Source organism: Cannabis sativa, chromosome 6 (genome assembly GCF_029168945.1).
Source record: "Cannabis sativa cultivar Pink pepper isolate KNU-18-1 chromosome 6, ASM2916894v1, whole genome shotgun sequence".
NCBI lineage: Eukaryota > Viridiplantae > Streptophyta > Magnoliopsida > Rosales > Cannabaceae > Cannabis > Cannabis sativa.
Window position 1 is genome coordinate 70,099,327 of NC_083606.1, and position 12,671 is coordinate 70,111,997.

Here is a 12,671-nt window from a genome sequence, read left to right on the forward strand (position 1 = left end):
TTTATTTTGGTTTTTATGGGTAGATTTAAAGTTTTTTTTATGACTGTATCAACGTTAACTTATGACCTATGGGAATTTGATGATGAACTTATGCTAAACTCTTTGACATTATTTGGTATGTGTGAAAAACTTTTGGATTGTGTGCTTAACCTGTTATGCTTGCTTTTGATATTGCGATATGAATTATGTGTTGTTCTACTTATTCTATATATTGTGATTTTATGTGCTTATGTAGATTTGGTTTGATTTGGTTGATATTGAGATAGCTAGAACTTGTGTAATTAATTTATTGGGGCGAAATCCTAAATCTTTGTTGTGAAGAGATGATTAAGGCTATATTCTTTGAATCGTTTGAGCCAAAAAAACTAATCTTAATACATTATCCTTTGTTGTCCTATTTTGAGCCTAAATTTTTTTTCCAATTTTTATTCTCTATTAAAAACAAAACGCATATTTATCCTTGATTATGAGCCATGAACTTAAATAAATTATCTTGATCCTATTTTGCACCATAAACATTGGTTGTTGTGTACTAAATGAAAAATATAATGTAAGTGGGATGAGAAATTTTTCTAAAAAAATATATTTGGAAAGGGTGTATGTGCATAGAGAGTTATGATCCAAGTACATTATGTTGAAAAGTTCTCTTGTAAGAAAATAAAAAAAAAATAGCAAGAGATAAATTTGATAGGATTATAACTCTAATTATGTGAACAAAGGGGTATCAAATGAGGAAAAATATTATCGGGAGGAAAGGAAATTTATGATGAAGGTTTTGTATTTTTGATTAGATTTGTAAGTTTATGGTGTGAAACTAGCCTAAATGACATTCTTATCTATCATTTACCCAAGCCTAACGTTACATGCCTGTAAAGTCCTTTTAATCTACATGACTTTAGTTTACATTAGTGGAGATAAATTAGTTATATACAACCCTATGGTTATCTTGAATGTTTTGTGGTAAGGAAAGTCATTATGCACATAGATTACATGGGTATAGAGTTAGCATAATTGACAAATACACATTTTTATTAAAAATACAATATTGGAAGTTAAGTTTAAATGGGTTAAAATTCTAGTTCTTTGTTTGAAGTGCATATTGAATGAATAATGGAAAGAGGGTTTGGATTTGGAGATAAATTACCTTTGGTCTAAGTTTCTTGATTTATCATCCAATAATTGACTTGTTATAGCTTTTGTTTCTTTTTAGTTTTTTTTTTTTCATTGCTTGAGGACAAGCAATAGTTTAAGTTTGGGGATGTGATGAGTGCACGTTTGTACTCTCATTCTTAGTCAATTATTAGATAGATTAGTATTTATTTTTGTATAGATATATGATCATTTGATATGGAAATTAAGATCATACAACAAGATGGAATAAATATATAGTCTTGGAGTACCATCATTCTCGCAAATAAAAATTTATATTGTTATTAATGTGTTATATTCATATCTACTTGAAATTTTAAATTTTGGTATGAACAAAGTTGCATACACATATGAATGATACAATTAGTTAGATAAATATTGATGTTCCACAAATTCCTGATCCATAATTTAGAAGTCCACACAATCTGAAAGAGTTATAGAAAATATATGATCTTAGATAATATACGGTGATAATTTAAAAGTGATAACAATAATTTTATGAGATTTATTATTACAAAAATAATTGTGGATCATACGTACATGAGGGGGAGACATATTCATGTTGCACTCTTTTTCCCTTAGTTCAGGTTTTGTCCCACTGGATTTTCCTGACAAGGTTTTTAACGAGGCAACTTGCAAATAGGTATGAATATGAAATTTCTATTGCACTCTTTTTTCCTTAGCTCAAGTTTTGTCCCACAGGGTTATTCTGACAAGGTTTTTAACGAGGTAGCTTTAAATCATGTTAACATACTTATACTTTATGAAGCAAGTACAAAATGTGTGGGAGTGAGATCATTGACATAACATATTCGGGAAAACATAAGGATTACACTCAATAAAGAAGTATCAACACAAGCAGTTTTCTATGAAGATAACGCGAAATACATTGCTCAACTAAAGCTATAATGAAGAAGATAGAGCTAAAGACATTTTCACCTAATTCTTCTTAACTCATGATCTTAAGGAGAATGACTATATTGATGTTCAACAAATTCAATCAAGTATCAATCTTACAGACTTATTCACAAAGTCATTACCAACATCAACATTTGAGAAGATAGCTCACAAGATTAGAATTCATTGATTAAAAGATCTCCACGACTACTTGAATGAGGGGGAGTTAGTTTACAATGCACTCTTTTTTCTTTTGACCAAGTTTTTTCAGCAAGATTTTTAATGAGATAGTTTTTATGGATATCCAAGGGGGGGGGGCGTTATGAAGTATTATTTATGGATGTCCAAATCACCATATTAATTATCACCATTAATGCTTGATTGTATTTTCCTTTATTACATTAATTTAGTTTCTCATTCCTTTTGTCAATATTTTTGTATAAATAGGGGTTCACCCTATTGGAATAAACAACTGAAAAATTCTCATTCAGTTTCTCTTTTGCTCTTCATCATCTTCTTCTTTTCTTCTAACCTATTTTATATTATATAACAAATATTGATTTTAGCTGAGTTGTATTTTTTACTTCCATAAATTTGTATTTAATTGATTGATTCATATAAGGTATGATAAATGTCTAGTTTTTCTAAATTTAGAAAGTTGGTTATAAGCGATAAGTTTTATTAATAAATCAATTTCGTATCTTTCCAGCCATGTTAATATGATCCTATATGAGTTTCTTAATTGGTTTGATCAAATTTTTTGTGAGCAAAATGAAGTAAGACCTCCTTTTCTATATATATAAAAAAAAAAAGTTGCACTTACTGCTCATAATTTTGTAGGTACATAAGTAAAAATTCCTAGCTAGGTTGATTGAAGATTTTTTCAGGAAAGTTTGTGAGTTGTGGTCTTGTTCAGACCGTTAATGTGTTGTCTATAACGTGTATATTGATAATAAATACATGTTATAACAGTTTAATTTAGTATCTCTTTCACATCTTTGTATTTCACTCATATTTTGTAAGAAAGAGAGTCTTTGTTGTGTAGAGGAGAGGGTGTTCATCTCTTCCTCTGTGTTTATGTATTTTGTATTGTCTTGAGTCTGTAATCAAGTCTACAAAAGAAGTAGAACAATAAGGCTACCTTCACGAGAATGTTCTACAAACTTTCAGAAGATAACTTTTCAAGTCTTGCCTTTGGAGGAAGCAAGCACTCTTCAAGGAGATTGAAGGGAGTTCAAGCACTTGAAGTTTTAATAAGATTCAGTTAGAATGTGAAATACATCAAGCTTGAGGCATACAATAAGAGAGAGTTTATTTATGCATAAGTTAATTATTTTGTATTTTTGAGACCTATATAACGTATCTTATCTCTGGGCATGGTCCCGTAAGCTTGTATTTTTATTTTTTTTATACTGTTTGTTTTCTAGTTTTATTCTCACATACAGTGTTGTGTTCTATAGTTATAAAATAACTATTTTAATTCCATATTTATTATTTCGTATTTAATTAATTGATTAATTAAATAATAAATTGGTAATATTAAAATACAGAATTTCAAACTACTTTTGAAAAAGAAAAATAATCTAGTGCAACATTAGATAAATAATTAATTTTTTATTATATATCATTTTAATTTAATTGCAAAATATTTATTTTGTGACTAATACACTAAATAGCAAATACAAAATATTTTTACAATGAGTAATATGCGGTTGGAGGCATGAATACGATCATGTATGAAAAAACATATTAGTTTGAACACGATACGATATGATGCTACAAATTAGCGGACACAACATAAAAAAAAAATTAAGTACGACACGAGATGAAAAATATATGTTTAAGCACGACATGACACCACAAGTCCAAAAATTATGACATGTAAGCGACAAGTAACTTTTAGTGCGACTAAAATTAATATTTAATTAAAAAAAATTATATTATAACTAAAAATTAATATTTTTTAGTCATTGTTCTTGCCGTAATTAAAGTGCATATTGCTATTGATATATTAATTATGTAACAAGTTAGTTATATAACACAATTTGTTGAAGGATCTGATAAAGCATATGTACACATTTTAAAACATAATTAAAGTACTATTCCCTGTCCACCAATGAACTATGGACACCAAATATGCTTATATTATATTCTACGTAAATTTCTATCTTTCTTCTGCCATAAATAGATAGCTAGCATGCAATTAAGGTTTTTATTAAAAATCAAAGCAAAACAATCTTACAAAAGTGAAAAAAAGGGTTCAAACATCTCTCATAATCACCACTCTTCTTTTAATTAATTACGTCGTGATGACGCCGATCAAACTCTTCCAAGGCTATTCGAGCACCACCGGAGCCTATCACTCGACCGCAGTGATAGGAGAAAGCAAGATCGAAGGCGCTCAGAGGGAGGTTACTTACACGCTTTGCAAGGGTTTGAAGTCACTGATGACTACAATCGACGTCAAGCAATCGCTTGACATAGATGTCATCGCTTTGGGATCAATTAATGAGAAGCTGAAGTTTCTAATGAAGCTGAATACCACTGAGACAACTTTGGCAATCGTTGTGCATGCTCGAAAAGTTGAAGGAAGGGAGGCTCAGACAAACGTTAGATTGGCATCAAATATTGTTGTTCCGATAAGTGACATACGAGACTTCTTTTTCCATCATGGTGACGCATATGTTTCCTCCATCACAACCGGAGGGGAATATATTGCAGTGTTGTCATTTCACACAGAAACCGAAAGTGAGAGAACTAATTTGGAGTTGGAGCTTAAGGGATTAATCATGTTCGGCTTAGCCAATTTTGGTTTGCAAGCGAAAGTGGATCGAGTTGTTGAGAGTTTTCAGACAAAGATTTCATTCAACCAAATGATTTTGGGACTTGAAGATAGTTATGAGTTGCCCAAATTTGAAGAGATAATTGAGTTTGCGCGCAAGTTTCCGAGCATGAAACTCACATCACCCAAGATTCTTGCATTTGAAACGACTGGGTATGAACATGTTGTTGGTGTTCACAACGGTTTTAACCCTATTGCCTCAAATCGGAATAAATTAGTGGGCATGGGATTTAGAGATCTTGGCTTGGTGGGAAAATTCTCCAAAGTATGCCAACTGATCGACCAAATCAAGGAAATACAATCTATCTACGATTTTTATGGCGGATACAATGACCCTAAGCTTAATGAGGTCGCGGTCCTAGCAACAAAAGATTTGGTGACACTTCAGAGAATACTCCACACTTTTCATAGCAATCCAACCATAGAAGTCATCATACCGCCGTTGCCATCCCTTTCCAAGGGCACACCACAAATCCAATACAAGATTGATTACTCACCAGAGTTTGGTACACGAGGCAAAATCGAACCCAAGTCTACATTTGACTTGTTCACGGGTGTTGATGAGTACATTAAGAATAAGACGAGAATTGTTGGGATTCAGTTGCGAACCCTTTCACGTCTGAGCAATATGACTGTCGATTTTGTGTCTAGCGTGGGAAGACGCACAGAGATTTATGGCGTAGAGGAAGGGGCTTGGCATAGTAGGCTGGCGTTGGGAGATCAAGATTTTATCAAGAAAATTGTAGTCAAATCCAATCGTGATGTTGATGGCCTAGGCATCTTTGTTGATTTCAATAGATGGATTTTTGCTGAGGGCGATGATGACAGTGATAATGGAACAGAGCACACTTTTCATCTCTGGGATGGTATGTTCGTGTTGGGATTCAGGGGGTTTCATTCATTCAAAAAATTTGACACGATCCAGGTCATCCATGCGGCGTTCCAGCCGGCCAAATGGCAAAATGGTTCTACTGACGTCGTGAATCCATGAATTGCGCATTGACCATCTTCTGTCTGTATTGGCCATCCAAGTGTGTCATTTAGTTATGTTGAGTGTTGGTTCTGATGTAATAATTATGGTCATATTATCAATTGGTCGTGTGGGAGCAAGTACACAACATAGGCATGCATATATAATAATTAATTTACGTCACTCATGTTGTATTGCCTAAATAAACTTAAGAGACATAATATAATAAGTCAAGTGGTGACAACATTATAACTATAAATGGAAAAAAAGAATGAAATGCTACAGATTCCATATATTGTCAAATAAAATGAATTGTTGGTACAAATATTAAGATATGCTTTTTACAAAGTATTAGAGAATATTATCCATGAATTAAATATTGTAAAAATATTGAACCATATATAAGAATATGAGTTACTCCACTAATTATCAATTGGTTTTGAAATGAAACCCCGTGATTCTTAACATGGTATCAGGGCCATATTTCCTTAGTAGGCTTTCGATCTACACTTATATCTAGATAGTTAGTCAGCCGCATGAGATCCAGATGGTACAACACGTTTGAGATTTGAACAAAAATAAGATTCAAATGGTGCAATTAGACGCTTGAAATCTGAACAATAATAAAAGCGAGTAAAATGGCACAACTTGTTATAAGGTGATTTAAAATTGGTGCACAAAAATAACTACCATCTTGAGGAGAGATATTAGAGAACATTGTCCTATATAGATTAAATATAAATGTATTAAGTCATATATAAAAACATGAACTACTTCACTCATTTTCTTATTGGTTTTGAGATAGAATTCTATAATTCTCAACACCCAAAGTATTAGAATCTAATGATACATGATAATTTGTACTAACAGATTAATATACACATACTTGCATATTGTAAAGATGAAATCATCACCTTAATCTAATTTAGTACATTTATTACATTTTTTTTTGAAAAAAAAAACAGAGGCTTTTCAATATATATATTAACCTACCATCAGGGTTAGAAATAAAGTGATTTGATTAATTAGCTTGGCATACATAAATATACACTATATATATATCTTAATGGGTATTACCCATGAATAAGTAAAATTATAAAATTTTGAGTTTTTATGCTTAATTTTTATATCTAATTAAAAAAATCTCTCATTTTTATATCATATGAGCTGAGATTGTTCAATCGGTAAAATTTTTTTTTAAAAAAATGGTTTTTTAGCAAGAGAAATAAGAAAAGAAAAAGTTGAGTTTGAGTTAAATATTTTTGTATGAACATATTTTTGATATAGTTTAAAAAGAGATATTTTTTTAATGTTTTTTTTAATTAAGTAGTTAAATTAAGCATAGAAATTCAAATTTGTGATTTCATTATTCGTTATTAGATCAAAATTCGATGGTTTGATATATTTAAAATTAATATTTATAGTTAAATTTGTTTAGTAACTATTCATGGGTAATACCCATTAAGAAGTGTTCCATATATATACATATATATTTATAGGACAAGTGAAGTCATCTTCAAGATTTATCTTTTGATGGTTAAGTAACTTTTCACATATAATGAGTTGAAAGATAGAAAAAGCAGCAACACCATATCATGAAATAAAAATTGTAATCATTAAGGGTTCGTTTGGTATATGTCGATTACACCGTATTGTATTGTACAATATTATATTAAATTTTATTTTATGCAATATTTTTATGTAAAACTATGTCTGGTATTAAGTTTTATGAATACCTAAATATATAATATTTTAGTATGAATTAAAGTTTAACATAGTATTATATAAAAACATGATATATAATCAAATTTAATATAATAATATAATATAATACGACCTAATACGATGTTCCAAACGAGCCCTAAGATATTTACCTGAGATGAGAGTTTCATTTTCGAATTGATGAAGTTAGGCTGCTGGCAAAGCAAACTACCCAAATAGTAAAAAAGGGGTTTCAAGAACGACATTTATCATTCCTAAAAGACCCCGTTAGCATTCTAACAGGATTTTGCCAAGCTTCTTTTATTGAATCACTCCAAGAAATTTATTTAATAAAACATTCACCAACATCATTAAAAATAACAAATAAATCCCTATGTACACTGTCCAAGTCAAGAGTATCTTTTACAACTATAAAAACAAAAAATAAAGTGGCCTTAACAGTTTGCTGGCTCTCGGAACCAAAGTTAGTTGCAAGGTTGGAAATTGTTGCAAATAACTTCAGCTCACTTATAAATTCTCAACTCCTATATATACTGAAAGGAAAAAACTAGAAGAAGAGAGATCGAGAAGGAGAAGGAAGAAGCTTACAGTGCTGAGCTTTGGAGCCCTAAGACTAGAGATCGGAGGTCCATTTCCAGAAGTGTACATACAAAAGAAAAGAAAGAAAGTTAGAGAGTGAGATGTTAGACTATAATATAGTATATGAAATACAGCATATAAATAAACGATATGTAATGCAGAAAAACTATAACCATATCGATAATATATGCAATTAAAGATCGATATACCTCCAGCTATTGATCTTTGAGCTTCAATCCCACAAAAGCTTTGATCTGTGAAGAAAACTGATTGATGTGGGTAATCGAGCTTCCTCGCTCTCTCAACTCTCTTTAGATAGAATTTGCTGAATGAAATCAGAATGAGTGAGGAGCTCACGGGGACTGAGACCCTATATTTATAGGTGAGATACTCCATCACTATCTGCGCCACATTAATTGTCAGAATATTTTGACAATTAATTCAGAAAATCAAATCGGGTAATGAATATAAAAATCTGACCATGCATAGAATATTACATAATTGATTTTGTCCAGATTCAATGAATATAAAATATTCATTTATCAGAAAATCAATTATTTATTTATTTCCTTAAATAGAAATTTATTTCTTTAAATAGAAATAAATTTCCTTAAATAAAAATATTCTTATATGAGAGAGATAAACATGGAGAGGGAAATGCATTGTAATAAACTCAGATGACTAGTCAAATTACTTGTGATTAATTGGAATCTGCTTTTTGTAATTGATGATCATTGAAAATCTGATAGTGAAAACGAGCCAAGGCGAGCTCGAAAGAGGAAGGACGTAGCAACATGTCGGAGAACCTCTATAAAATCTGGTATTTTCTCTTCCTTTTACTTTCAATAATTGTTTATTGCTTGTGTGTGTTATTTCAGATCGATTTAGATCTGTAGGGATTTGTGTTTGGTTTGATTTAATTTTTGGTTTGAGCAGAGCTTTGAGTTTCTCGAAGCTCTGCAAGGGTTTCGAGTTCTTTGATTATGTGTTGCGTATTGTGGGGGATCCTCGATTGTTCTTGGGAGTTTTGTGTTTTGATCAAAACGTTGTAGTTTTGATTGGAGGCAAACGTTGTTTTGACTAGGAGTGAAAGGTAAATTGTGACCTTGAATACCTAATTTGATTTCTGTTAGGTGTAGGGATAGCTTCAGAATTTCCTACTTGGCAGGGAAGTACAACATAAACTAAGAAGAATTGAATCAGGGAAGGGAAAGGAAAAATCAAGAATATTAAGAATAGATTGTGTTCCATATATTTCAGAATTATATCTGGATATTTCTAAACCTAACTATTACCTTTCTTGATTTAATCATATTACACAGTACATTGAGTTCCATGAAAATGGATATTAATAGATTTGATGGTTCAGGTGACTATCGAATTTGGAAAAAGAAAATTAGAGCCTTACTTGCCCAGAACAAGATGCTGAAAATTCTAAGTGAGCCTATTGAATGGCCAACATATACAATAAAGGCTTAGAAAGAAGAATGCTGAAAACAGCAACAAGATTGATAATTTTCAGCCTATCTAATTCAATAACCAAGTTGGTTGATAAGAAGGATACACTAGCTAAAATTTGGAAGAAGTCGAGGAACAATTTCAGAATAAGTCTTTAACCAACAAGATTTTCTTGAAGGAATCTTTATATTCAAGATGGGTCTGGAACAAAACTTAGATGAGTTCTTAAGGATGCACATAGAGTTGGCAAACTCAGGGGAATTTGAAGCTTTGAGTGATGAGAATCCAGCTATAATTATTCTCAATTCACTGCTAGAGTCTTACAGGGAAGTGAAGACTGCAATAAAATATGGGAGAATCGAGATTACTCTTGAAGAAGTAATCTGAGCTCTGAAGTCTAAAGATTTAGAGATGAAGGTGAAGAAACCTGTCAACTTTAATGGAGATCTAAATCTAAGCAGAGGGAGACAAAATCAGAAGAAACCATGGCAAAATTGAGGAAGAAGTAAAGGGAAATAATCATAATAGAGGAAGATTAAACTCAATAGGACCTAAACACCCTAATGGAAGCTATCATTGTGGAAAGTGACACACTTCAAACGAGAATGTTATTTCTACAAGAGAAGTGGTAGAAAACCTAATTCAGATCATCAAGAAGATTTAAATAAACAAAACAAGAACAAGAATAATTATCATAATGCCAATCTCAGTGATGGTTATAATAGTGGGGATGTCTATGTGGCTGCATCACACCATCCACCTCTTTAAGTTTACATTTGACCATCCACCTCTTCATCGACTAAGTTTATAGCGCCCTAATGCTAAGGCACGCTACAGTGCTTTTTCAATTATTGTGCAATCTTTGCTAATTAAAGAAATTTCTCGAAAAACGTGTCAAATTAAAACTTTTGCTTTAAATATTAAACTTTGCAATATAATATAATAATTACAAATTCCGGGATCCCGTTTTTAAACTTTGTAAAATTTACTTTTCAAACTATACATTCAAAATACACAAGTTCTAGGTCGCACAGCGACTTTCAAAATATAACTCCCAGATGTCCCGAGACCGAACACTCCAGGTCGCGCTGCTTGACATGTACAATCTCATCCGAGCTCAGGTTCACTCCTGTTCAGCCTTCGCCTTTCCTTTACCTACACATAGAAGAAGAAACTGTGAGTCAACGGACTCAGTAAGAAATGCATATAACATACCATATAATTTCCGACCTGTAAATAGGCGCCCATACACCTATTTACAGAGCTTAACAGATGAGTATGAACGTTCAATACCAGGGTACAACCACTATACCACATACACATCGTACCTCACTGTACGAGTGTTGGTAGGGTTTACCCCGATCATTGAGTAACACTAAGTGATGTACCACACACCTTAGCATTTTCCCATGCTTATGTTGGTATCACTGTATCGTACTCACAATCACAATAATCACTATACCAATGCACTCTATAACTTATTCATACAAGTGTTGGTAGTGCTTAACATAATTCAAGCATGCATATATAAACACATATACACACATTCAGATAATCACATCATACATTATACACAGTTCTTACCTGTTTTTCGAATTCAAGTGTGCTGGCCGACCTGAACGGAATTCACGTGCTAGATGGACGCCCTAATCACAATAATTGCAACACAGATGAGTAACTCACTAAATCACTTTCCGGGACTTTAAACTTGAAACTAAAAGTTTCCCTATCGATAAACCTCATGGCAATACCCTAAATATCTCAAAATTGGCCAAAACTAGTAATCTGGAATTTCCCAAACACGAAGACCGGTTCCCAACCGGCAATCCGGTTCTGGGTCACCAACCGGTCGACCAGGTATCGGTCTCCCGTAACCGAATTCCGTTCGCCGGGAACCAAAAATCATCCCCCTTGATTCAATTCAATCCCAAACCTTACCAAACTCTCCAGTATACCTATACAATGCATAAACAATAGAATCCAAGCAGTAATTCACATAACAAACCAATAAATCCAATTATGCCATTAAAGCTCAAAGCTTTGAACTTTAAACCTAAAATTGCATAAAAACCATCTACACCCATTAAAACCAGCAGCTAGGACTTAGAATCAACTTAACTAAACCCTAAAATTTGAACCCTAGGCACCTAAAGCCTTAACAGCCCCTAACTTACAATTTCACAAACTCAAATCAAAGAAAAAACTTAAAATCATATCTTTAAAAGTTCTAGGGCTTTACCTTAGTTGAAACCTCTTTGAATTCTAGCTAAATCCCAGAAAAATGGAATGAATATGTTGATCCTTGCCCTGGTTTGCTTCAGCCGAAGGAAAGAGAGAGAGAGAATTCAAGAACAAAGCATTTTTTTCTAATTTTTCCTTTTCTTAATTTTCCACAAAAGACAAGAGTTTTTCCCCAAAACTCTTTGCTGAAAAACAACTTAGATTAGGTGTCAAACACCTAGGCAGCCACCTCACTCACCTTAAACAAAAGACTAAAATGCCCTTTAGACTTAAAACTAGGGTATTTCTAAAGCTAGGGGTAAAATGGTCAAAATCCATAACCCCGCTCAATCCCGATAATTTAATTTCTCTAAAATATTTCCCACTATGAAATAAGGTTCTAAACTTACCCATGTGATCAATCTAGCCATCCATCGCATTTTCCGTTGTCGCCGAGCAAAAATTACAAAAATAGCATATTACACATATAGGCTAAATAATACCCCTAGAGTTTAATAAAATCTCCGAAATTGAGAAATTATAAATCTAATATTTATTTCTAAATATTGGGGTTCACAATTAAATTAATTCACAAATAATAATAAAATAATAAAAATTAGTGCTAATTGCCTTTACTAATCCAAATTACTAGAGCGGTCATTACAATTATCCCCCCGTTAATAGGATTTCGTCCCCGAAATCTAACCTGAATAGCTCTGGATGTTGAGTCCTCTTATCCGACTCCAATTCCCAGGTGGCTTCTTCCACCTTACTGTTCCTCCAAAGCACCTTAACCAGTGCAATAGTCTTGTTCCGAAGAACTTTTTCTTTTCT